Source organism: Anas platyrhynchos, chromosome 12 (assembly GCF_047663525.1).
Source record: "Anas platyrhynchos isolate ZD024472 breed Pekin duck chromosome 12, IASCAAS_PekinDuck_T2T, whole genome shotgun sequence".
NCBI lineage: Eukaryota > Metazoa > Chordata > Aves > Anseriformes > Anatidae > Anas > Anas platyrhynchos.
The window spans coordinates 1,995,769-2,022,539 of NC_092598.1; the positions used below are offsets into that span (position 1 = coordinate 1,995,769).

A 26,771-nucleotide genomic window follows, 5' to 3' on the forward strand; every position below is an offset into this window, starting at 1 on the left:
ATTACCAGCCAAAATCCCTCTGCTTGAGCAGAACGGCAAACGAGCAGTGGAGATGATTTACGCCCGCCTGCAGTTCCCGTAGGGCTCAGTGCATTCCTTCGGGCACATCCACGGAGTATGGGCAAAGATTTTCCGCGCTCACTGCACAGCACCTGGGTGATCACGGGGGGATCCCTCGGTCCATCCCCATCCTTGGAATCACATCTGCCATGGATGAAGAGCTCACAGCCACGGCTCTGTTCTCTCGGGGTGACTCTTGCTCCCACCACGGCACCGTGACAGCCAGCAGAGCTGGGAGGAGGAGGATGGGGATGAAGGATAAATGCTCCTACGCACAGACGGGCGGCACCGTAATACCTGGCGACATCACAAGCCATCAAAAGCAGCCTTTCGCCCTGATTTTTCTGGCCCCAGCAATAACTGTGGTGTTGTTTTAACGCAACGTCGGGTGTTTCACCGGGGATTGCTGGCGTGCTCACACGAGGCTATGACGGGGAGGCAGGATGCACTAATATTTGCCAGTGAGACAGAAGAGAAGACAAGAGATAAAGAGCAGGATTACGCACGGCGCACTACATGTTCACACAATAACGAGCATTATTTCATCGCTCTTGGGACCGTCGTGCAAACTAATTAAATTGGTATTTCAGCATATTGAATTAATGACTCCACTGAGGGCAAGAAAGATCTTATCAGCAGGCGTTTTGAAACCTCATTTGCTTTCAAAAATGTGCCGGATTGGTAATAATCTCCACGGCGAAGTGGCAGAGTCAAGTAGGAGCACACGTTTTGTCAAGGTTGGCGCAGAGCAAGGCACGTCGGGCATGGGTACTGCTCTCCTCGTGGGTATTTCTCCCCTCTCTTTAGGTTATAGGAAGGGCTGCTGGCTGCAGGTTGGGGTATTTTGCCCAATTTGCCTCTCCTGAAGGCTCCCGTGCTGCTCCTCCAGCCACGTACGTCTCCCACACAATGCCCAGCTCAGGATGGGGGGACTCTGCTTTGGGGTCCTATTTACCTGTTCCATTTCCTAGGCTGGAGATATTTCCCATACGACTGCCATCACCTCCTGCATCACCTGCTAACACCAAACCCCACGGCGGGTAATTCTCACAGGCACATCCAGCTCCTGCCCAGGACCGGCACGGTTTTTACCCCCATGTCTCCCACAAGAAGGATGCGCGGGACTCGCTGCTGTGTGCTACGTCAAAATGAGGTTTTGTGTGTCTTAGGAATAAAAAAATGATGTGAAACTCCTTTTCTCCTGCTGGCAGCCTGGGTTGGACCCTGGGGTGGTGTAGCCCACCATAGGTGATGCCATGGGCTTCAGTGCCTCTGCTCAGACATCTCGCTGCCCCATCGCAGCCATAAAACCTTTCCCATGGTCCCAAAGTCAGTCTCAGGGCGAGAATCAGTGCAAAACCAACAAAGATACACAGAGCGTGAACCCGTGCCAAAAAGATAGATGGGAAAAACTCACGTTTCCAAGTGCCAGAGAAGACAATGAGACATAACAAACCTCTTTGTTTGGGAGAGGGTTTTCTTTAGGGAAGAGGGGAGAAGACTGGGAAGGGGATGGGGGGAATAGCAGTCCCTCTCACCCCCACTCCAACAGTTGAAGAATTACATCGAAGCCAACAATTTTTCCTATCCAACCATCACAGTTTGGTGCCAGAGAACTCCCCGTGCAGATAACCTCCCCCAGAAGGACACATCCTGCTCTCGCCAGCTTTCCATACATACACGAGATGAAGCCCTGCAAACACAGAGCTGAGCTGGCAGCGGGGACGTGCCGGGGGCTTCGTGCCCACGCAGACCACCTGCAGTGCCTGCACACAACGCACGGACGCTTTCCCAAACTGCCCCAATTGCACGGAGGCTCGGTGGAGCCCCAAACCCCAACTGGGGATGCGTAGCCCCATAATAAATAAGTTTTCATTTCTCGGCACACCATGGTGGGGTCAGAGATGCTGCACACACCTGCCAAGGTCTGGCTTGTTGGGGCTGGTGGACTTTGAGAACTTTTGGATGAACATATTAAACCTCATAAATGAAAGATGAAACATGCGGGTGCATTATAACATTACCTTAGTGCAGCCTTGCCCACGTACAATTTATTATAATAATAATTATATTATCCAGGCACTGCTATCAAACTGCCCTTGTCCCCACTGGAGGGAGGATGGGGACACCAACAGGGCTCGGGGACCCCACAAAGCAGCACCGCCCCCCAGTTCTGGTTTCTGATGTAGCTGCAGCAGCAGCTCACTTTGGGATGTGAGATGCCATGGAAGGGTCCGAGCAGGTCCCTCGGCCCCAAAATGCCACCGGGCTCTGCACGGGGCAGGGCAGCTCCCTCGGGATGCACTGAGCATCCTTCCCCGTCCCAACCCCAAAAGCTGCAGTCGTTGCCCTCCAGTGCTCCCTATTGACTTGCTCTTGTTTCGGCACCTCCTCCTGCTAGAAGCAGCTCTCAGGGCTCTAAAATAACCCGGCTGGAGCTGTACCATCCCCTTCCCCAGATGGATGGAGCAGGATCTGAAGGCGCATTGCTGTGCTGGGTCTCCTGGTGTCTGCTCCTCGCCCAAGCCCAATTAAGGCAGCGCCGCTGTTTGTCCGCCTGAACTCTGCGCTCCCCACATAGTGCTAGGAATTTCCTGCTTCCTGAGACAGCGGCGAATGCTCAACGCTGACCTCGGCGCGAGGTGCTGGGTTTTGTTCGCGTTTTGGGGAACGGATCCTTGGCTTCTGCAGGAGCCACCCCAGAGCGGTGCCCAGCCCAGTCCTCAGCCCAGTTCAGTGAACGTTTGGCTGGGGCTAAAGGAGAGCCAGGTCCCTTCTCCCTCCTGCCTGGTCAAACACAAGGTTTTGGGGCCAAAAATAAAAGATGTTTGTGATGCACCAGTGCTGGGATTGCTGGGGACAGGAAAGAAATTTCTTAATTTCTTCCAACCTAGAAATTCTGTGATTCTGTGAAATCCTTGTAGCGAGAGCACCCCGGGAGGGAAAACGTGAAGTTTTTCTGAAAAGCAGCAAATACTGCAGTGTTTGAGAGAGTTCCCGATTCAGCAGGATTTCACGGAGCTTCAGAACAAAGTCACTTTTTTTTTTTTTTAAAAAGAAATCTTTCTCCCTGTTGCTGCTCTGCTTCTAATTCTTAATTGAACGAGGCAGGTTCTTTCCTATTTCCAATAGGGCCGTGCAAAATTATGAGATCCATTAGCTTTGCAAAAAAAAAAAAAAAAAGCAAAAAAAAAAAAGCCTCCTCGAATGATTTTCAAGTTCTCCCTCAGACCACATGTGCTCTATGGCAGGGTAATTTTGTTTCGTGTAATTCACTTGCGCTAATTTCCTGTAATTCTTGCAAGATATATGACCATAGTTTTTGGTTATTTTCCACATATATTCAACGTTAATTTCCCTTGGAGCAATATTTACGTGCAGAACCTCCCCAGAGACACAAGGGAAGGTTTTTGTTTGCAGGAACAGTGGAAATGCCCGGTGGATCAGATCAGCAGCTCGCTCACTGCAGCGTTCAGCTGAGCTAGCAGAGGGCTCTTATCCCAAAACCCAAAGATGCTGCCTCTAACGCAGCCCCAGCTTTCCCCGGGGTCCTGAGGCTCTCCGAATTAGCCTCCTAATTAGCCTGGGTGACTTCATTTCAGTAAATTGCTCATAGCTGAAAAATGCTGTTGCTGGAAACCGCAAGCTGCTGGTGAGCAGGTTGGATGGGGAAGGCTTGCAGTTCGGTGGGGTGTTCGGGGTCTGAAGCGGGTGCAGCAGGGTTTCAACAAGCATCCAGCAAAGCAGAGGCACGCCCAGGCCTGGATGCATGGGCAGAAAACTCAAAACCTCACTTTTGGCCTCAAAATCTGAGCGAGCTCACGGTGGTAGAGCTTTCTTTCCCATCGCAGCCCCTTTCCCTTAACAGAGCTCCATTTTCAGGTCGACACAACACGCATACCTGCCCTTATTATTATTTTTTTTGGGTCCAGGTTCTAATCTAAAACCACCAGCCGGCCACAAAGCCCCCGTTATAATTTGCTTTCACCTCCAGGTGGAGCGTTTCGGTTGCTGTTGCAGGGATGAGCCCCGCTCTCCCTCGCCGGCTGCTGCGGGGCCCCAACTGGACACGGCACTGCAAAAAAAAAAACACCAAAAAACCACCACCCCATGCACAAACCCAAAGCACAAAAAATCACAGCCCTCTGAGTCACCGCTTTGCTGAGACACACGCATGGCAGCCAAGAGGTCTGCGCTCCCCCCGGGGTAAATGGATGAGCGAGGAGACCCACCACCACCATCCTGGGTGGTGGCAGCGAGAAAAATGGGCAAAAGATGGGATTTTTGGGGACGGCACGGCGCAGGGCACGCAGACGAGGGGCGCAGCACCTTCCTCACAGCATCAGCATCAGCTCCCGGCTCGACGGCAGCAGAAAGTTTCCTTTTTTTCCTTTTTTTTTTTTTTTTGCTGGAGCAAGCGTGCTGTTCCAGGGTGGATTTTCACGCTCCGAGAGGCAGAACTGGAAAGCCGGTCGCAAGCCAGGAAGGAAAAATTGCAAAACAGGAGTTTGGAGGAGGGGAGACCTGGATCAAAATCCACCCTCCTCACTTACAGGAAGGCAACTGGGAGAAAGCGCGGCGTGGAAATGAACTTCCCAAAATAAAGGGAATTTAATGCTAACCAAAACACCCAGCCACAGATGAACTTAATCATCCCGAAGTGAGCGCAGGTCATTAAATAAACAGCGCAAGTCGAGGCGTTGAGATGGGGAGCGCAGTCAGCCATCGGCTCTTCGGGAGGAAAAACAAACAGCGAGAATGGCGAGGCAAAAAGTTATCAGAAGCACCGAGACAAAGAGAAAAAAAAACAGATTTGAGGCTGTGCTGACACACACAAACAGGATATAAAGCCTGATGCTGCTGCACCTCCGGCTCTCCTTTATATCAGGCTGGCAGGAGCCCGCGTTTCTGGTGCAGATGACCCAGGGTTTGGCTCTCGCTAATGATTTTCACCTTCCTTCCTTTTGCTGTCACAAGAAAATCCGCACAGTGAGTGCGAATAACTCCGCAGCCTTTGCGTAAATCCATCCTGGAAAGAATTTGGGAGCATTTTCCCGATGAGATCCTCGTGCTCGTGATGGGACAGGGCTGTGCCTGGCAGCTCCTGAGAGCAGAGGTGTCCCTGCCACCCGTGGGATGCGAGGATCTGCCCGGCCCCGTGCTCTCCAGAGCTCCTGACCTAGAGCCACCAAGGAGGAGAAGGCTCCTGAGCTGCTTTGGGATGGAAATGGGATTTTGGGAGTCTGCTCTGCGCTCGGCAGATCCATTTTCCACCTCCTGGATGTGGACTTCACTGGTTTGAACGGGACACATTAAATGAGGTATCTGAGCCAACCTTCTCTGTTACACCTGCACCACTGAAACGTCTTTGTAATGACCAAGTGGGCGACCAGACGGGTGGTTTTCCTGATGGGAACAAGCAAGGGCCCCTCTGCACAGCCAAACGCGAGGGAATAAATCACCCTTCCCAAACTGCAAGTCTGCAGCACAGAGGTACCCGAACTGCAAACGCCAAAAATGAATAAATAAAAATCAGAGCTAGAAATCAGGGCTAAAATCACCCCCGAGGGTCCATGGGGATGCGCACCTGACTCCTTGACCCTTGGTGCCAGAGCAGCCTCTGCTGGGCCCTCCCAGCTTATACCGAGTCAAGGAATCAGCAGGCCACTGGATGCCTCACAAACCGATAAAGGCAGCTATGCTACACAGGAACCAAACCCAGCGCCTACAAATTTCCGCTCCCAAAAACATTTTGATGATTAGCTTTGATGAATGGGGCTGCCAGAGGATCATCATTCATCAGTATTAACGAACAACATCTTTTTCCACATTATTTCCAACTCCCGAGAAGCTGGAAAGTGAAACGTGTTTCTGGTTTACGATTTGCTTTTTACTCTGCTTGCCGTTTGCGCACTGGTTTGGTGTTTTTTGTACTTTTATTTTTCCCTGCAGGAGGGAATTGCCGTGAAGATCTGGGTCTGGAAACAAGGCACAACCTCGAGGCTGGAAACCAAAAAGCGCCGGGTCGCACACGCGCACACAGCCTCGATGGCCGAGATCTCTGCTGCTCGAGGGGTGCCCCAGCTCTGGCATCAGGTATAATAACTCCAGGTTGAAGCCATTACGGAGCCATTGGATGGTAAATCTTTCAGCCTAAGATACTCGAACCCAAGCTGAACAATACAAGAAAAAATCAGAGAGCGACCTGCATGGAGCAGGCTTGCTGCCTTGCGACCTGCAGAGGCTGCAATAGCTTTCTGCCACGAAGACACCCCATTCCCCAGCTCTTGGCTGATGAAGCTACGTGCTATAAACCACCATCATTTCATTTTACAGCTCAGTCCTTAATAAAAAGGTGGGGACTCAACTGTTCAGCCTCAACAAACCATAAGATGTCCAAGCAACGCAATACAGAATCTGTTTTAGAAAACGAGTTCGCCAGGAAAGTAAAGAAAGTGCGTCTGGTCCCGGGCACGAGAGAATCGCAGGGAAAATGTTCAGCAATTTATGGGGTGATTTATCCAAGAGGCAGAAATCAGAAGCTGTTTCCTTACCGCTGTCTGATGAGGTCCCCGCTCTGGTGCAGCCTAGGACAGATCCGGTGTCACGCCGTGCTGCCCGCCCCGATGCAGCCCTGGCCTGTCATCTGCTGCCGGACACCTGCAGGAGAGAAAGAAACCATTAAGAGATTTTTCCTTTAGCAAACTAAAAAAAAATTAAAAATTAAAAATTAAAAAAAAATAAATGGGGACAGCGCCTACAAAATATTAGAGCAGAAAGCTGAAAGGCCCAGCAAATATCCATTGTGACAGCGATGGATATTCCTCCAGCTGGGGAAATTCTGCAAATTGAGTCAGGGTCTTTTGTAGTGCCCCAAAACTTCGGTTCTTTCCCCAAAGAGCTTCCAGCTGTCCCAGTTGCCATCACCCCCAGGAGCAGCAGTCCCTCTAGGGCTGGGGAGATGGAGCGGTGGGGACCCGAGCTGCAGGAGCAGGGGAGGCTGCTCCTCTCCAGCTCCTCTCCATCACCACCTCCCCTGTGCTGAATTTCTGTGCCCAGGAGGAGAGAGGAGATGACAAAAAAGCTTAGGGAAGGGCAAAGCCCCTGCCCCTGCTTTCTGCTCTTCCCCTGTTCCTCTCCAAAGCTAAAACTGCGCAGTGCAGCCACCACTGAAGCACCTCTTGGGGCAGATGTGCCCTGTCCCCAGCCTCCCCCTGCCACCAGCGTGCTGGGCAATGGGCAAACAGCATCCCATGCCCTTGCCACAGCGGGGTCAGCTTCCCCCAAGCTGCAAAAAGCAAAGCTGCCTTCCCCTGCCAGCTCGGGGTACGTTTCCAGCCCACTGCGCTCGCTCCTTGTCACTACGAATAGGAAAAAATTCTCCAGTCATCCACGAACGGACTCCAGCAGCCCCTCCAGGGAATTCCTCGTGCTCGAGACAGCCCCGGAGAGCCATCGCTTGCCTCTTAATCCCCTACAAACATCCCTGGGCACGGTGAGCAGGTTTTCCCATGCCTGCTCCTTCTGCAGAGTTTCCACTCAGGTCAACGGGTCCATGAAGAAGAATGACAGCAGAGGCTTGGACATGCCATGGCCATGACGGGACGTGGCTGGGAGGGTTTTCCCCTGTCAACTACGTTATTCTCAACCCCTGGATGCTGCCCCATCCCAAAAACACCTCGCCAGAGCAGGGGAAGCCCCAGAGATGTGCTCCGCTGGCGGCTCACTGCTCATTTCCACCTCCACGCTGCTGCTGACCTCATGTTTGTGTTTATGCAGATAGAGATCCCAAGGGTAAGAAAAATGAAGCCAACCCCCTGCTCTTCCAGCAGATACGTGAAGACAGGCTCGTGGATGCTTCTGGGGCAATTTTCAGTGCAAACATAGAGCGAAAACCAGAGAAAACCTTCCCAAAAACCAGAGAAAACCTCCTCCTGCCAGGGCACCTCCACCTTTATTTTGGCTTTTGGTGCACTATTCTCCACCAAGGTCATGCACGCACCCTCCCAGGGTACATTCACCTGCAAAAACTGCTGGAAATAAACCAAACCCAAGGCACGGAGCACGCTGCAGAAAGTCACAAACCAGAGCGACTGTGAGAGACGGACACAACAATGAGTGGCTCTCCGTGCACGTGCTTTTTTTTGGCTAGGAAACACCAGAAAATGAGGCTTTCTGGATCTAAACGGCCTCGCTCTGCTTCAAGTGCTCTCCACTTTGAAAGCCTGTCCGCAGTTGTGTATATATTGCTCTATAAATATTTCGTTGGCTCAAGAAAAGGGGAGTCCCCAGCGCAATGCCTTCCTTTCGCCTTCCTCCTTCCTTGTCTCACGAGCTGCCTCGGGCTGACCCCAAGCCCTCAAACTGCTGCCAGCTCCCCGTGACAGCAGGGACAACGTCTAAAGGGATCACACTTTATAATTTCTAGAGCTGGGATCATCAGGATGCAGTTTTTTTTTTTTCTTTCTTTTTTTTTTTTTTTTCCCCCCGCAAAGAGGCTGGAAACAGAACTGTAAAAGATTTTTTCCCCCCCCTCTTCTAATCATCAGCTTGTTTGAGTAATGGGCAAAAAGCGTGATATCCAACCACCTCCTACCAAACCCAGCTCCAGCAGCTTTCCTGCTGCATAAAAAATGAGGCTCAGAAGGTGCAAGGAAGGAGAAATGGGGCAGCACCCTTCTCGGGCACCTCCAGCTTGCTGCAGGCACATGGACATGCCAGGTGAAATGCCCCTTTTCCCAGTGCATCCACAACTATTCACAGAGAGAAGAAGAAGAATTAGAAAATTAAGGTTTCATGCCGTTTGGGGCTGGTCAGGTGAGAGAGGCAGCAGCACAGCGAAAACCTGGGCAGCCAGGATGAGAAGCACAACCCTGAGGTTTCTCCTCCGAAAGCCTTTTGGTGACCACCACCCAGGTCCTGCTGGCACTGCTGGGGATCCCCAGCTTTGCAAAGGGACTTCACAGAAAGGTTTTGGCTCTCCCCTTTTCCTCTTTCCCTTGGGGACCTCGCTCTTCTTCCACGGTAATGTCACTTGTGCTCCTCCCAGCCTCCCTCCCGGGCTGGATCTGTCCCTTGGAAGGTCCAAGCCAGTGTGAAGGATCCTACCCAGCTCATCTGCAACCAGCCTCGAGACAACAACAAAAAAAAAAAAAAAAAAAAATGCAGGTCCTACGCAAAAGAAGGAAAGGGAAGGAGGAGAGGGAGAGAGAAAGCATGACGCCAGCAGTTTTCGTGGTATTTGGCAGGGCTGGGAGCAGCGATGGCAATAATTTGACCGTAGTCTCCTAAAAACTGCTTGTCACAGATTTTCCAAAGGCTGGAAAATACAGAGATATATATTTGTAAGTAACCACCAGCCCCAGTCAGCTCATCTTGACCAGCTACTCCACAATGACATTATTCCACAATGGCATAATCCTTAGAGAAAAACCACAGCATTCTTGGAGCCCAAACAGAAACTCGACACATGCAATACCTAATGCCAGAGTGTGCTTTATGCCCCGCTTTCCTATGAGTCATTTTCCATCCCGCTGTCTGTCGAAAATGCTTTTTGTTTATTTGTTAAAGATCCTCTCAGTGGCTTTATTGATGACAGAAGAAGGGAGAGAGCGGGGCAGAGATGGGGCATCCTAGGGACCTGCCACCGAACCTGGCCAAAATGAAGCCAGCCTCTTGGGACGGCCGCCGCAGCCAGATGCTGAAGGGACAGGGCTAGAAAGGTTTGTGTTTTTAAAAGAAAGTTTTAAAAATAAACCGGCCCCCCAAAAAAGTGAATCTGCTGCTCCATAATCCAAAGCAAAGGCTCAGCTCAGCCCTCGCCTGCGTTAGCATTCACGGGAGGCAGCTCAGCATCGGTCCCCGGGGCGCACAGCAGAAGGAAGGTAAACCACCCCCCATCTGTTTAATAAATACACTGAGATGTGCTGTTTGATCAATCTGCACAGCCTCTGCAGCTCAGGCATTGTTTTCCAATTTGTTTTCCAATTTAATCTTGGCAAGACCCGTTGAAATGCTAGGAAGGGAGCAGCATCTTGCGTGGATGCCGCAGGAGCTGAGGGATACGGGATGGAGCCAGGGCTGCCGTGAGCCTCCACCAAGCCAGGCAAAGGCAGGGTGGGTGTCATTGTGCCTACAGCTCCCATCTCCACTAGAAATTTGACCACTTAAACCCCTCCACATTGAGGTAGGGCACTTGGGTCTGCTGCCCCAGTCTGTCCTGGTGGTAAGGTTGCTTGATAAGCACGAGGCTGACCTTTCCTTCCCCTCCACCAGAGCTCCGAGGCTGTTTATAGACATCCTGCTGGATTTTTGTGCTGGGTTTCAGGACTTTCTAAAGGGAAACAAGCAGAAGGACGTGTAGGCAGGGGGCTTTCTGACAGAGTCCAGCTGTGGTTAGCCAGGGGCTATGGGCAGGCAGACATCCGAGCTCGCTCCGTTGCGCTCAAGCTACGCAAGACTGGCAGTCAGCAGCCCGCGGGTGGCGGGGCAGCCCGAATACCAGGGAGCAGCAAACAACGTGACCGCAGCCCGTCTGTGCTCCAAAACCACCCAAACAACGTCTGCACGGTCTGCAGGAGGCGAGATGAAGCGAGGGTTGTGATCCATGCCATGAACCAAAGGGCCCCGGCAGACGCGCGTGCCACCGCCGTGAAGGGGCGCTTTGTGCGGGGCTCTCCCCAGATGGTGGGACTCGCTTTTCCCCTTAAAACTAATAATCACCCGTCCGAAATGACAACATCAGGAACGCCCCGGCTTCCAATAGGGGTTCTGTCTTCCCCAGCTTCAGCCCAAGACAAAGAATAAACTTAAATATCTCTATTTATACACGGGCACCGGGAATGCACGGCGCAGCGAGGCAGCCGAGGCGGCTCCCCTGCCCTACCTGCGGTGCTGACAGCAGATCCCCAGTGCAAACGCTCCGTGTTTGCCTTACAGTCATTCTTAAACAACACGAGCAAAGGTCAAAACGGAGTTCCCGGAGCAGGGCACATTTGCTGTCCAGATGGTGACAAAATCTGAAGGCCTCTTCTGTGAGCGGAATGGGCAAGGAGACGCTCTGCAGCCCCAGTGTCGCTCTGACCCTGATGCTGTACAGAACACAGCTGCTCTTTCCCTTGGGTTTACGCACCAGAAACGTGGTTTCCTTTTCCATACAGTGCTTGGGCTCACATCACGTCAAGCCCAATGATGGTCAGGCTCCAGCCCCTATGGCTGGAGTGCCGTGACCGAGTCCTGGTGCGAAGCTGGGGTCGGGAGCCCTGCCCGCAGCACAAGGGGGCTCCTTTCCAGTGCTTGGCACAAACCCTGCACGGCCGAGAGTAGTCTCACAAAATAGTGGGGGAAGAAGGGAAAACAGACCCAAGGCTGAGATCTACATCGGTTTATCGATGGTTTTCAGGACGCTGGGATTAGCCTCTTGGTTTCTAACATGGACACATTAATTCGTTGTCTTCTTGTCTTTGAGCAGAAGGAGGCGAGGTGCTTTGGAGCAGGTTATCTTACCAATAGCTGCACACCCTTTAGCAAGATGCTTCAGCTGGGGATTCCTGGTGTAGCAGGGCTGAAGAGAGATAATAGGGCTGGTGATGAGGATCAGGGATCAGGGGAAGGCTACTGACTGCCATGGATTTTGCCATTTAGCACTGGAAATCCAGCCGTGCCCAACCCATACCTGGCACGACAGGGCAGTCAGCCAGCTTGGGGACTGTGCCCCAGGTCCCACATGGGGAAGACACACGTCACTGCTTCATCCAGACCTCAGCACAGAGCTCGACACCCCCGCAGAAAGCACAGTGCGAAATCTCAAAGGAAAAAGAAAAAGAAAACCAAAAAACCAACAGAGCCGTGGCCCTGAGACAAAGCGCTCGGTCCTGTGTCCTGGAAGCATTGCAGCAGACCGAGCACTGCAACCAGCCCCAGTTGTTTCTGTTTTGTTTTCTTGGCCTAATTTCTTGCAGGCTGTCAATAGCTGCATGTCCTCTGCAGAGCCAAGTATAAATCTAGTCAAGTCCTGACTTACCCGAGAGCAAAGAAATGGCCTTAGGATTTTTCTAGCCAGGAATGCGTGTGTTTATGTTGGCCCGAAAAGTGCAATCAATAGCCCTGGAACAACGGTGCCGTCCACCTGCCACCTCCTTTTTCTCTGTCCCATGGTGATCAAGCTTCCTACAACCAATTTTAACGGGTCCGTGCTACCAGGTGAGAACAAATGGCTCCGATGGCAGGAGAACTGATGCTCTTCGAGCAGCGACTTTTATATCTCACTCCAAAGGCTGAAGCTAATGCAATGTGAAAACTATTACTCAATCACAGAGGAAAGCTAATTCTCCGGGACAGTCTGAAACATGCAAATATAACAATGATCTTTGCCATTTGCAACACAATGGAAAATTGCTAATAAAAGTTCCTATTGTGTCGGGGATGTAATACTAACCGCATGGTATTTCTCTTTCCCTCCTCCCTCCCTTCCCCTTTTCAGCCAGGCAGCTAAAAATGGCTTCAAACTTCCCAGCTCGAATGCTCTCGAGGTCAAACAGTGAGGCTGAAGGATGAGAAGGAGAAGATCGGGGACCGGCTGCTGCACCGTGTGCTGCTTGCCCCGGGCTCTCGGTGGCTCTGCTCGCAGTGAGGATGGACTCACCCCAAGTGCAGGGGGCTGGAGCATCCCCCCCTAACCCCCGTTAATGCCACTCCGTGCTCCCAGCACCATGCTGTGGGGTCAGGGCTGTGAAGTCCAGCTGGCCTCCCCCGTCCCCAACATCTCCAAAATGCACCTTCCTGCCCACGCCACCGCTGAGCTTGCGCACCTGGACCCCATACAACATAATAGGGGCCCTTTCCCCATCCTCACGGGCAGGGAAAGCTGTGTGCACGTCCATATGCTGCACTGACCCCTGCCTACACCCTTGTCCCAGCCCTGGGGAAGGAAGCACAGGCAGGGATTTCAATCCGAGCCAGCGCTTTCACAGCTGGATGCCTACAGCCGGGCTCCTTGCCCCATCTTTTGGCACGGAGACAGACCCGATTGCTTTACCACCCACTCCAGCACCTGCAGCTCCATCAGCTCCCTCCTTACGCGGGGTCGGAGCTTGCAGGGATGCCAAAGGAGGGGCTGAAACCCCGACCCCAAGCTCCCTGCTTCTGAGCTTCCCCGCGGGCCCTTCCGACTCTGACTCACTTCCTTCCTCCCCAGGTTTTTCGGCTCATTCAAGGAGGCTGCAGCAGCAGGACGGGGGTCAAACGGGTGAACAGAGGCAAGCACAGCTCACGCCTCTGCCCTGCTTCCTCGCAGGGCGTTTGCCTCTTCCACTTCACACATTTCCCCGCAGCCCCCCCTTAATCTCGCCAACCTCCGTGCCCCAGAGCATCGGCACCTCCGTCCTGCCCCAGCCTCTCCCTGAGCCCTTCCACACGAGGGAAATTTGGGATCTAGGAGCAGAGCCCCAGATCTGCAGGAAATTTACCCGTTACAGGGCAAGCGGGGGCAATTAAAAGATTTCAGCTGAAACCAGTGGCTTCAGCGCTTCACCGAGGCAGCCAAAGGGCTTAATTTCTGTGTGTTCGTTAATAATCGCATTATTTACCGGACCCATGTGCTCCCCATTACCTTCCATATTCCGATATTGAAGGGACATCTGAGGCTGGTTAGCCTGTTTGTAACGGGTCCATCTTCAGCTTTTTGGTATTTCCTGGCTGGCACGGCACCAAATCAACACACACTACTCTTTCCATTTAAAAAGAGTCCCTCCGAGGAACCGCGTCAAGCAATTACCTCCTTCAGCAATTCCTAGCACACGAGCCACCCTGGGACTTTAATATAGATTTTTAGGGGAAAAAAAAAAATCAAAATACTAAACTCAAAACCGAAAAACAACAATAAAAATTAAAACTCCTTGACCCATGCTGTTGTCCACTGGTGAGCTCATGCATGAAAAACAGCTTGGGAACTGGGAACACTTCACACGAGGAGGTATTCCAGGGTTTAGCTCTGTCTGGAAGGGGGTATTGATTTTTAAGAGGATCTGAGAGCTGCCTGCAGATGTCAGCTGCACGTCTGCAAGCACAGGACGCGCTGCCAGCACCTGAATCTCTTCTGCTGCTTTCCCCCTGTAGCTTGCAGCTGTTGGAGGCTCAGGTGGAAGAAGCCACGCGAGGCAGCAGCATCCCTTCCTGGATGCTGAAGGCGCCTGCTCCAGCTGATTTAAGGGGCAGAGGTCAAAACCAAACCCCTTTTGCAGCTCTCTGTCCCATGCCTCGGGAGCATTACTGCTCCAAACCCCTGCTTACGGTAAGTTTCTTCTGCCCTGGGAATCTCAGCCTGGCTTCCACATCTGGTCTTCAAGGAGATGGAGTCTGGGGAGGGCTTCCAAGTTCAGGCAGAGCGAGTGACTCACCCGTGGCTTCAGCACGAGCTGGTGACCCATCCTCAGCCCCAGACAGGCTTCCCCCAGCCAGCACATGTGCTCCGTCCCCAGCTGCACCACCCCTGAAGCTGGTCCCACAGCCCAGTCCACCAAGCACCCTTCCATCACACCAGGAGGAAAAAACACCTCGAACGCCACACAGACGACTTCTGCAAACCACACCTGGGGACCAACAGGCTGATTTCTGCCCCGAACTCATGCCCACGCACCCGTGTGAAGAAGAGAAACGTTTCTGGGCAGTTCATGTGCCACAACCACAGCCCAAACTAGTAGCGTGTAGTGAGTCAGATCAAATCCTTCTCTAGGGCAGGCAACGATGGTCACAGCTGGGATCCAGCAGCTGACATGCGGGGTCTGAAGCTCTGTGAGAAGACCTGCTGTCCTGCAGCATTGAGGGATCAACCCACACAGGTTGGTTTTTGCAGGAAAGGGCACACCAGGAGGCTGGCAGAGCCTATGAGGAAGGCTCAGATGCCTTTACAAGCCGGGCAGAAGGGAGCTGCACCCCCAGGCGGGTGCGATGCGCATTTGGAGAGATGCTCCTGGAGACTGCACCTTCTTCCACCCCACCACGTTCTCCCAAGCTAAAAGCCACGAAAACCCTGATAACTTTGCCTCTGTCCTTCCGAGGAGCCACCCTCCTCATCAGGACCTTACCCACGGTGCAGGCTGTGATTGCCAGCAAGGATCCGGCACGGCGCGAGCCCCTTGGCCGCGGGCAGGGGGACCACCACCAGCTGCTGCAGCTCGTGACCACCTTCAAGGCTGCCAGATCCCGCCGGCACGGCTCGATAGGCAGATCTGCTGGCGTTTCTAACCTCTCCAAGGTTCACGGGTGGCCCAGAACATGACAAAATATTGAGCTGTTAGCAAAGCAAAGAGATTTGGGCTGCGGTTCCTGGGTAGGACTGCCAGATGTGTCACTTTTACTCAGAGCTGCGCGGGGTGGAATTGGCAGATCATCGCCGCTGGGGAAAAAGCTGGAGGGGAAGGAAAGGAAGTCAAACAATTTCCCAAGTCACCTGTTTTCTTTATGCCAGCGCTGCCAGCTTCAGACCAAAAAGTGCAGCCTGCAGATTTATCTTGCGTTAACCGGGGTCCCCCTTCCACTCCGTTCTTTCACCCGCTCCCTCTGCATCCCTTGACTTGAGCCACTCGTAGGCATTTCACACCTAATTATTTATTATCCTTAATGAACTCTCTCATGCATCCAAGCCCTTCTCCTCCTCTGTAGCTGGTTTTAATTGGGCAGCTCCGTCCTCTCGGCGGCGAGGAGTTGTGCAATCTTCTGCACACATCTGCCACCAGCCCTGCTCCATCTCTCCTGCTATTTGCTTTAATCCCCAAAAATGAGCGCTGGGGCCTTTCTCCAGCCCGGCTGTTCGGGGAGAAGTGTCAGCCACTGCAGAGGGAGAGAGACCTCTCCAAGATAAAAGTTCCAGGCCGAGGCTTAATCAACACGACGGCCTCATTAACAGCACAGCCCAGATAACGCAATCCTTGCAGCGCTGGCATTCCTCCGTGCTGAGCAGGCACATCATAAATCAGGGGGGAGATTGGGTGGGAAAGAAAAGCCCTGAGTTGTTCCCACATGCCCCGGTGGTGCAGCTTACTGCCCCAAAGGCCCCAAATTTCTGCTGGGGTGGAGCACGTCCTGCAGGCACCCCCGAGGGCCAAGGCACTGGTCCAGCTCCCACTGGTGGAGGCAGCAGCATCGCCTGGAGCTCTGCAGCAGAGATGCTACAACCAATTTGCCCTGAGTAAAATCAGCCCCCGAAATCCCCACGGCATCAGCCGTCCGCTTTGGAAAGCTGTGCTTAGAGCCTCAAACCTGATACGGGGTAAGGGGGATTTGGGCTCATTTTCCTCGCCTTCTAGGGGCTCTTTCAGCCTGTCTGCAAATGTAACCTGAGCTCCTGCCTGGCCATGGGAGGCAGATAAATAAACGAGGCTGTGCCGCCCACAGCCTGCCCCAAAACCACAGTGTCCTCGCCCCAAAGAAGCCATGCAGCAGTGCAGGCTCCCAGGAGCACAAAGTGCAGGCACTGGAAACGCTCCGCAAGCAGGCGGAACAACAGGGGATCAGTCCTCGGTCCTTCAGAGAGGAGCTCTGCCCGGCAGCTGCCTATGCCACAGGGGAAAAAACGATTCCACAATCTCTGTTTATTTTCCATCCCTCCTTTCGGGGTAGCCTGTGATGTGTGCTCGCCTTGTGTGCGCCCTCAGTCCTGGTACAGAGCCACGTCGGCCTCCGTGGATGGGCTAAAGCATCGTTAAGTAAACCCTGGTCTATAAGAGGAAGATTTCAGGGATGTTCTGGAGAATTCTCCTCATCCCAAAAAATGCTCACAGCCTCCTGATGCTGCCAGCGTCCACTGGGGGGTGAGGGATGGAGAAGAAGGCAGGGAGTTGTCTTCTCCTCGTAGCCCCCATCTGGAGATGGCACCAGGGGGCTTCATCTCAGGAGCGTCCCAGCAGAGGCTCAGGGCAGAGGGATGGAAGGAAAGGCCAAAAGCAATCCCCCAGCACAGCCAGTTTTCATTAAGACTGACTTCAGATTTGGCTTTCGTTCCCTCCTCATGTGCAGGCTGCTTTACATAAAAGGACGTTTTTCACCCCAGCAAAACATCATGGTTTAGATTTACATCGAGGCTTTGGGTTTGGGTCTGCTCTGCCTGCTGTGGGAGCTTACGGGTAACAAATTTTCCCCCGGGAGCTCCGGAGATGATGGAGACCTTTCCCAAAAAAGCCTCCTGCATGCTTCTGGGCATCTCACCTTGCACTTGGCAGCTGGGGGAAGGCGGCTGCATCTACCTGACACCAGGAAAAAATCCCTGCGGTTTGGATGCAGGGCAACAGGCGAGAATTTGGAAAGAGGAGGACACAAAGAGTCCCACAGACAAAAACCACTGACATCCAAACAGCCTCGCGTCGAATGCCTCGCTGCTGCTCTCATGTTCCCCCAGCACAAGGCTCTGTTGAGTCTCCTGAGCTGGCGGGAGGCAGGCGGTGGCTCAGGCAGCCCAGCCAACGCGGCTGCCTCGGCAGACCTCTTCCTTCACAGCCCTGTAATCAGAGCCAGGCCTGAGCAAATCCCCCGGATCCGAGGACTTCTAAACCTGCTGGGGGCAGGAAGAATCTAAACCCAAGCCCCCAGGTTTGTGAGACACCCCAAACTTCTCATGGGGCTCATGCACAGAGTGGATATGGATTTTTAAGGTGCTCGCAGTCTGAACCAAAATGACATTTCAAGGCCCAGACCCATCTCTTCGTTTCATTTTCCAGCTCCTCTTTCACTGGAGGAGCAGTCATCTCTCTCCTGCCTTGCGTGTAGTGATTTTTTCCATTTATCCCAGAGTAACAGCGCTTCTTCTTCAAGCGTGACCCCACGGGGTACCTTGCAGAGAACATCTTGGCAGCCTGTAAACCCAAACTCTTCCCCGCAGCTCCAGCTGTGTGCTTTGCAGCTCTGCCTGCTCGCAGGCAGACAGCGACCGAGGCAGATCTTCTGGAAACCCAGGCCTGACTGTCAGTGAGCTTCACCTCCATTTCCTCCGGGACTCTGGGACCTTCGTCATTCCAAAGCCCTTTTAAAATGTCATCACTTCAGGAGAGGCAGCCGGCGCTCCAGCCAAGGCGGGCCTGCTGGGTGATGGAGTGATGAGACGAAAGCTTTGAACTTTTAAACAGCCTGGAAAGCCAGGAGAAGCCAGAGCAGGAGCTTACATCACCCTATCTCGGAGACGAGCACGCACGGATTCTCCCCAGGCTCGTGCGTCGCAGCCACTGTCGGTCGGTTTCGGGAAGCCAGGATGATGAGGCTCTGAGTCACCGCGGCGAGATGCTCTCCTGGGAGGAAGGAGCAAGAGTTTCCTCGCAAGAAGCAGCATTTTTTTTTCCACCGTAAATCGTCTAAAGCACGGGGATGAGTCTGAAAGGTCACTGGGGCTTGGCACCGGTTTGGCACCGGGGCGCCAGATGGCTTTGATAGCAGAGCAGCCTGCTGCTGAGCCGTGCTCTGCCAACAGCCTCCACCTACAGCTGGACCTGCCTTCCTCACCTGCTCTAAGACACACAGAAGCCAATATCGGGCTCTTTCAGGGTTGGAAATCCCGGTCCTACCTCAGGGAAGGGGAGTTTTGTCTGCGTCTTTGCATGTTGCATGTCTTTGTTTTGTCTTTTCCCTTCAGCAAGGGAAGGATTGAAACTAAAGTCCCAGTTTGTGTTTTGAGAGGGGCTCTGGAGCGAGCAGTGAGCTCAACCTGTGTGTATTCTGCTCATCCTCAGTTATCCCAGAGCTTCTGAATTTGTGGCAATGGCCCTGAGCACAGACAGCACCTGCACTGAGCCCCCATGCAGAGCTCACATCAGTGGGGTTCCTGGTAAGGGTCACAGTTCCTTCCGTAGGAGAATAATTGCTGGTAATTGAAGTCCCTTTACAGGGGTTTGGAGGCAGAGCATCAGCATCAGAGGACATGCAGATAGGGAAGCCTTCATCTGGAAACCCGCAGGAGGTTTGCAGCACTCCGTGATGGTGCTCACACCGCCCTGGCAGCACGGTATCCGAGCGGAAAGCCCTCGAATGCTGGAGCTCTGAGCATCCCCAGGGTGGGAGACAAAACCCCAGGAAAGCAGCTGTGCACGGCTTTAGCCCAGCCAAGACTGACCTCTTCAGAAAGGCTAGTGCTACCACAGCCGGAGAGAAAGCACAGAGCAGAGAGGCTTCGGAAGAAGGGAGAGAAGAAAAGCAGGATGATGAGGACAACAAAAAAACCCTTGGTGCAATTATCTGGTGTTACTTCTATTATTAATTAAAAGACGTGGTAACAGCCAGATGATGCTGAGATTAAGGCTGTAATAATGTCTTTCCAAGGTTTCCAGTGTCTCTCCTAGCTCAGTACTTTGTCACTCCAAGTGGCTGAAAGCAGATGCCTAGGGAAGGGTTTAAGAACACAATAAGCATGCAGTGATTTTTCCCCCAAAATATTCTCCCAGCCTCAAAAAATATGTATATAAAAAAAAATCGCAGCTCAGAGATTTCCTGCGCTGAAGGAGGTGTTGTCTTTGTATTAAACTCGACCCAGGGGATTTCTCTTCTACAAACCTCCCCATTGTCCCCTGGCTAATAACAAAACAGGAGAAAGAAGCATTTCAAACTGTATCGATGATTAGGTGTCAGCCTGACACGCAGGGAAAGAAATCTAAATGAGTTCACCTGCGCCTAAAAGGGAGGTCAGAGAAAGCCCCGCGTCTGCCTTTGACAACAAACCCTCGGTTCATTAACAAAAGTTCTGCAGTAAAATCTGTCCCCTGACTTCATGGGACTGCGCTCCAACGTCCTTGGAAGGATTATTTCAACACTCCGGGCTGAATGAGTTGGTTCATTAAGCAGCAAAGGTTGACAAAAGCCACGAGGGATTTCTTCGCTGACCGTTGTTATTACTTCTACAAAATGTCTCCCTTGATTTTTCAACCAGCTGCGAGCGAGTTTTGTGCTTTTAAAGCAAACGAAGGGGGGACCCATCGGCACCCAGACACATCTGTGTGCAGGTGTTAACGGGCCTTCGGGGCTGAGCCTTCGGGTTGGAAAACGGCGTTTAAAGGCGCTGGGCGAGGAGGGGCAGCAGGGGAGATAACTCATTCCTCTTCTCACAGCTGGGAAGTGGCCGCTGCTGGCCGCTTCGCCCCTCCACCAGGCCACTTTTACAGGGGTTTTGCCATCTGCTCCGCCTTGTTCCCAGTGACACACAACCTGGGCGAACGCAGAATCTGGGGGGTGATGCAGGAAACGATGTCCCCCCTCGCACATCCCGCCCTGGCTGGCATCCAAGGAAGTTTAAGGAAGTTTCTTCGCCACTCAGTAATCGTTATGGAAAATTCATCGCTCCGAGATTTTTTTTTTGTTCCATACGTTGCCTCTCTTCGCCTGCCTTGGCACTGCTTTGTGGTATCTCCGCTGCGCATCTCGGCCAGGCGCTAGCAGAAATGTAAACTCCAGGCTGGTTGCAACATCTCCACGGCATCTGCCAAATACAAGCTTCTAATTTGAGGTAGGAAGCCGATTCTATCACGCGACGAACCCCCAGCTCGCTTTAGTACCCACCACATTTTTTTTCGGGGATCATGCTGAAATCGGGCAGAAAAGGATCTAGAAGAAAATGACACAGCCTTGCAGCCCTCGGCTGGCGGTTCACATAACCACCAGCATCACTCAAAATAACTGAGAGAAACACACAGACACGATCCTGCTCCTGCACACGGGGCAAACACAGCATAGGGAAAAAAAAAATCAAACACGGAATGAACGTTCGCATTTTGGCTTAATTTTTGATGATCCTAAAAGAAAGCGGCTTGCACGTGCACCACCTTTTGGCAATGGCTGCTAGGCAAGGCAGATGTTGGATTTTTATTTGTAAATGTTGTAATAGTCCTTTAACTAAGAACTCTGAGATGATCTGGTCTTCCCCAGCCTCAAGGTGGGACCAACTGCATATCCCAGCCTGAGGACTGCCTGAAGGACTGGATCCAGAGCTGGTGTTCCCAATTTCCCAGCTACTATTACGTGATCGTGCCAGAAATCCCTTATAACCTTGGGGTGGAAAAAGCTACCAGATCCAGCTTTGCTTTAGAGACATGGAAAAATGTATTTGTCTACAAGATATTTCCCTGTTTAGTTATGTGTAGACCCATGTTCACGGGCACCAATGATACCACCAGCTGTAAGAAATTTATTTTACAGAAAACAGCAGAATGGGAGTGACTGGAGGGGGATGGCTGCCCCAACTCTGGTGTCCACCCAAACCCTTTAAAACAACCCAGAAGCACGGAGGCCTTCAAGAACAATGAGGTGTGTGGGGAAGAGCACCTAACCAAAAAGAGTGATGGGAAGAAGATTTTGGGAAAAAAAAAAGGAGGAGAATGGCACCAAATCAACGCATTGGCAGGGCGGATGAAGGGAGGAAGAAGGAAAGAAGTTCTGCATCACACAAAACTGCCAAATCCTTGTTTCGGTGGCACAAATAAATACATTCGTCCATCTCCATGCCTTGCTCCCACACGGCGCCAGAGCAGCTAATTGCCATTTAAACCACTAGCAGAGCACCAAATTAGTGTCAGGGCCTCCTGCACCCTTGGGCCGCTGCCTTGTTTGTGTAGCCCACATCCCGGAGAGGAGGCCCTGCTCTTTGTTAATGAGGCATTTCAGCACCTCCTCGGCATCGTTACTGGTCTCTAATGAGGGCAAAGGTGTTTGTGGTATTTGACCACTCGCCTAATTAGTTTATAGCACAAATGCTCCCCGCCGAGCAGGAGATTTATGAGGCTGAGTTTGTCCCAGAGAGCAGTGCTGGGGGCTGCAAACTCCTCGTTTCTCAGAGCAGAGCTCACACCTACCTGCTGTCCCCTGCCCAAAAACCCAAACAGGGACCCGTTGGGCAGCATCAGCACCCCTAGCACACAGCTCATTGCCCCTGGCATTGCACAGTGGGCAAGGACAAAATCCTGTCCGTGCATTTGTGGGAACATGTTCTTACTGCTGGGTATGGGGTGATGACACCGTGCGTTGGCTCATGGATGGGGATGGAGACGATGCTCCCAGGTCTTCATTCCCCTCCCTGAACCATACACGGGGTTTGCCTCACTTCTGGTCCCAAGCACTGGTCCCAAGAGAGCATCCCTGGCACCACACGAGGTGGGAACAAACTCGATTCAACCTGTGCTTGCACAGCTCCTCCCCGCCCACGGCCAGCACTGACGGACACCGAGGCGAATTCCACATCCTGGATTTTGGTTGTTCCAGAGAGCACGCTGGGCTTTGTCCTTAATGAGAGAACAATTGTGGTGGAGCTTCAGAAACTGCTCACATTAAGCACTTCAGAAAAAGCATCAGAAATTCGGGGCTTTGACTGAATTGCGTCTGAAACCTTTGGGATTGGAAATCCCAAACGCAACTGCGGTACGGAGAGGAGCGCTACTATTTGTTGACAACCTCAAGAGATTGTACACACAAAAATGCCAAGTTGACTGGAAATTATTCCCCTCAAATTTTTCAGCTAAATAGAAAAATGTTACGAATGCATCTTGGATTGCTAAAAATGGTTTTTCCTCGCTTTCAAGCATTAGATTCTTTCGCGTACATTTTTTGAAGAAGATTTAGGAGGACGTCCAATGAAGAAGCGGTTTCATCCTCCCTAAGAATGCTTCTCTTGAAAACTCCCAAAACCTTAACATCTAAAAAATGTGCTCCAAATGAAGAAAAAGAAACAAGCCCAGCGTGCACATGCAATCAGCCTCAAACACATCCAAGTCTCCCGCGCGGGACGCCGAGAACATTTAATGCAAGACACGTTGGAGCTGCTCGGACGAGCCTGGTGACCCCGAGACTGTCCCAGGGCTGCACGGCTCCCCGAGGCACGAGCCCCACCACGCAGCCCCCTTCCAACCACCTCTTTTCTGTTTGGGAAGAGATGTTTGTTTGGTTTTGTGCGTGGCGGCAAGCAGCTTAATGCAAAGCAGGAGCAAACGAGCGGCGGGGCTTGCCAGACGCATAGCATCTTTCCTGCCCCTCGCCGGCGGCTGTGCTGATTCCCTTGGCATTTTTTTAATTTTTTTTTTTGTTCCTGCGAGTGTTTGGGCTGGGTTCATAAATCATTTCTGACAGTCCCAGTTGGTAACTTTGATGCCAGCCCATGCAGGAGACTGGAAGGCAGCATCACTGCTGCTAGGAAGAGGCTTAATTTGGCTGGGGTAGCAAGAGCCCCCCACCGACAGCCGGTTGCCTCCTTTCCTCTTGGTTTCCATTACTCTGATCCCAAAGGATATTTGTCATCAAAAGGGCCCATGGTGTCAACAACCCCCAGCTCCTCTCCAAAATTCCCATGGTACAGAAATAATCAATGTCAATACAGAAATAATCAATCCTAATCCTTCAGCCCCATTTTCCTTTGCTCCTGTATGGCCTCCATTTGTCCACAGCATCAGCTTACAGAGGCTGCGAAATAGCTGGAGGACAAGTGGAGAAATCACACTTGTAAGGCAAATTCCGTCTGCACAGGACCATAAATCAACCCTTAGACTCTTCTAGCTTTAAAATATGTAGAGCAGAGGGCCAAGACGCGGCTGACAAAGGAAGACTGAAAGGACTGAGGTTGGTTTTGCCAGAAGGAGAAGATGACAGCTGAAGAAAGATGCAACAGCGCTCTTCAGATATGCAAAAGGCTGTGGCAAAAAGGGAAGGAATAAAACATGCTCCACATCCACTGAGTGTAGGACAAGACGTGCTTGAAGATATACCTGTACAATGGGCACAACGGCCTCACATGCACAAGGACATGGGAAATATGCATGGAGAAATGTGACATCAAAACTACACGGCGTTACCCTGTTTTCAGTTTAGCCTACAAGGACAGCCCCTTCTTTCCGATCCCTGGTTCATCAAGTCTTAGGAGAAAGTCTACTCGAGTTGCTTAAATGGCAAGGGGTTCAGCATCCCTCTCCTACCGGGCTTTCAATTTAAAAAGCATTACACAGATGTAATTGGATTCAATTGCTACTACACATGCCATCTGGGGCAGCAGCCACCGAGTAATATTCAATATCAAAAAGATTGCGTTTGGCACAGCCCCTAATGAGGGCAGCTGCAGCAAGCCCCAGCCAAGAAACTGTCAAAAAATGACAATCAAAAATAATTATGTAAAAAGAAAAAAAAAAAAGAAAAAGCGTAATTGCCACAAAGACAAACGAGCGATACGTTTACCTCATGTGCCCACGGAGGCTGTGTGTGTTTTATACCGTCTGCTTTAAATCAGGAAGACAATAACCCATGGCAGGGGAGTGACGCAGAGCAGCTGCTGACAGAGGGGACCCAAAGGTGCAAATTCGACGTGTCCTTTGCCACCAAGGCTAAAAAGATGCCAAATACTGCCACAGCCCCACTGGCAGCTCCTCCTGATGAGACCCATCCCCTGCTTTAACCAGCGTGGGGAGGATCGCCAACACGCAGCGCTTGCTCGGGAGGAGGACTTTCTCCAAAAAGTCTGGAGTTGTCTGCACAAAACTGGCTGCACACCTGCTGCTGGCTCCTCTCCGTTTCCAGCTGCTAAATAATCGCTTAAGCTGTGGCTATGTTTATATCACACATTATCCTCCTTTTCTCTTGCCAGGTAAGCGCTTGCTGCAGCTTCCCAGGGAAGCTCTTCGATCCCTCGCACCGAGGAACGCGAGCCACGGCTCCTTGTCCAAGCACACTCCTTGTCCAAAGGAATGAGGCTGGGTGGAGGTGACAGCCTTCTTCCTAAAGTTTCAAAATAAAACATGCTAAAAATCTCGAACTAGAGTCCTTCACTAACTAAAGCAAATCTGAACCGAGCTCCAGGCTCACGGTGCCATTGCGCACATCCTCTCCAACCCCTGTTCCTGGAGAAACCACTGCAGAACCGTGGGTTGGATTTCTGTCTCCCATTGAGGCATTACCAGATGCCTGGGCTCTTTTGGTCACCGCTTGGATGCTGACCAGAAGTGGAAGACTCCATACAGGGCATCTCCGACCTCCTGAGCCGCCCGATGCTCCCTGCACCTTGGTGTTAATTCTTCTCCTCTGCCTCTCCTCGTGGTGCTCTCAAACCAGCTGAGCCCCCCTGTGTGATCAGACACGGGGGGAGTGGATAAAGCAACAGCTTCCCGTAGCCACGAGGCTATTATTCAGATAAATGATACAAAGGGATTTTAAAATTAGTCAATAAAAATGCAAACCAGGCACGATCTGGGTACAGCCTGCGTTCAGCCACAGGGCTCTCCATGAATGTTCTCTACAGCGGGGCCAAAAGTGCACGCAGGGTAATTTATGCACTGTTACGGCCTGAAACCTTGGCTACGTATTCATGTCATCGATTCGAAATCTGCAACCAAAACATCCTGCACCCCAGTGGGAATGCATAATTTAGAGGTAGGAGTCTCTGCTTGCTCTGCTACAGACACAACTTGCGCTGACCACAGGGAAAGTTGCAGGGCATTATGCAGAGGGAAGAAGAGACCCAGAAAATAAATTCAAACTCTCCCCTGCTTTGCAAGTCAGATTCTGGTTTTGTTTTCAATGGCTCGGAAGGTAAGCCTTCAGAATGGGTCCAAACCACAACACTCAGCTCCAAATCTGCACTTTCCCAAAGTTCAGGGGTGCGAGGAGCCAAGGCTTTGGTTTCTCTCAAGTTCAGGGTGGTGTGGATCGAAACACCATTTCTGGTCCATCTCTAGGAAGCGCCGTACCTGCTTGGGGTGAGCAGGGGAGGCCAGGAGGGGGATGCCAGCCTTCCTGACCCAACGAGCCATGCACCAAGACCTTCATGCAGACAAGAGGTGAGACAGGCACTGGGTACCCCAGGGGAACCCCAGGAGAGGCCCCCAGGGGGTCCAAGAGGTAAGAAGGTGACCTGGCACTTGGAACCCCTCCTCACCTTATTTTTCATTTACCACATCCCTGCTTTCTGCTGCTAAAACAGCAGCATCTCCAGGCCTCAGAGGGGTGTCGAGAAGGTAAATAACAAGAGAGGCTGAAGAGCCTGGATACTCGTGTGTGGCAGCAGCCGCAGCTCATCAGGCGAGGAGCTGAAGATGTTAGAACAAGTAGCACTCCACATACTTGATCTTTTTATTCCCCCTCGTTTCCATTTCCTTATAATGGCTCAAAAGCCACCGGACGATGATGTTTCCCATACTTTGTCTAAACTTAGCGAAGAAAAAAACACAAACATTCAAGAAACATCTACTGAGCTGTTTTACTAATTGGCAAATGAGGCGAAAAAACTCCACCATACTTTCTCCATATGTTCCTGAGCGCATCGAGTGTTTACGATACCAACCACAACGTTGCATTAACTGTGCTCCTCGCAGGATCGCTGCACATAGCTGGAAATCACGACCCTGTCCTCAGATGGGGAAAGGAGACAAAACAACAGTGATTTAAATAATAAGAAATTAATACCAGCATCTAGCACCAGTGCGCCTTTCCCCAACGCTTTACATCTCCCAAGTATTACACAAATTAAGGATTCCCACAAGCAACATGAATGTCACTCGATGCGCAGCTCCAGAAGGACCGCGGGCGATGCTGAAGCATGAGGAATGATTTTGCAAACCATTTGTCACCCCAGTCTGCCCACGTCCCCCCTGGGAAGGTGGGAGCTCACCAGGGACGAGACTCAACGCCCGTGCATATCAGGGCAGCCAGGAGCACCAGGGCCACGAGAGAATCATCCAAAGGGAGACAGAGCGGTGCCAACGCTCCTTCATGAC

The 26,771-nt window shown here is 51.9% G+C and overlaps 1 protein-coding gene across 3 annotated transcripts in view; it reads right to left on the minus strand.

Moving 5' to 3' along the window:
• ZNF469 (zinc finger protein 469) overlaps window positions 1-26,771 on the minus strand; it is a 220,188-nt gene that overhangs the window by 78,570 nt on the left and 114,847 nt on the right. For all 3 annotated transcript variants that reach the window (XM_072043895.1, XM_072043896.1, XM_038185622.2), the window contains one exon: window positions 6,615-6,720. The gene's annotated coding sequence lies outside the window, so the exon portion shown is untranslated. The remainder of the gene's footprint in view (window positions 1-6,614; window positions 6,721-26,771) is intronic.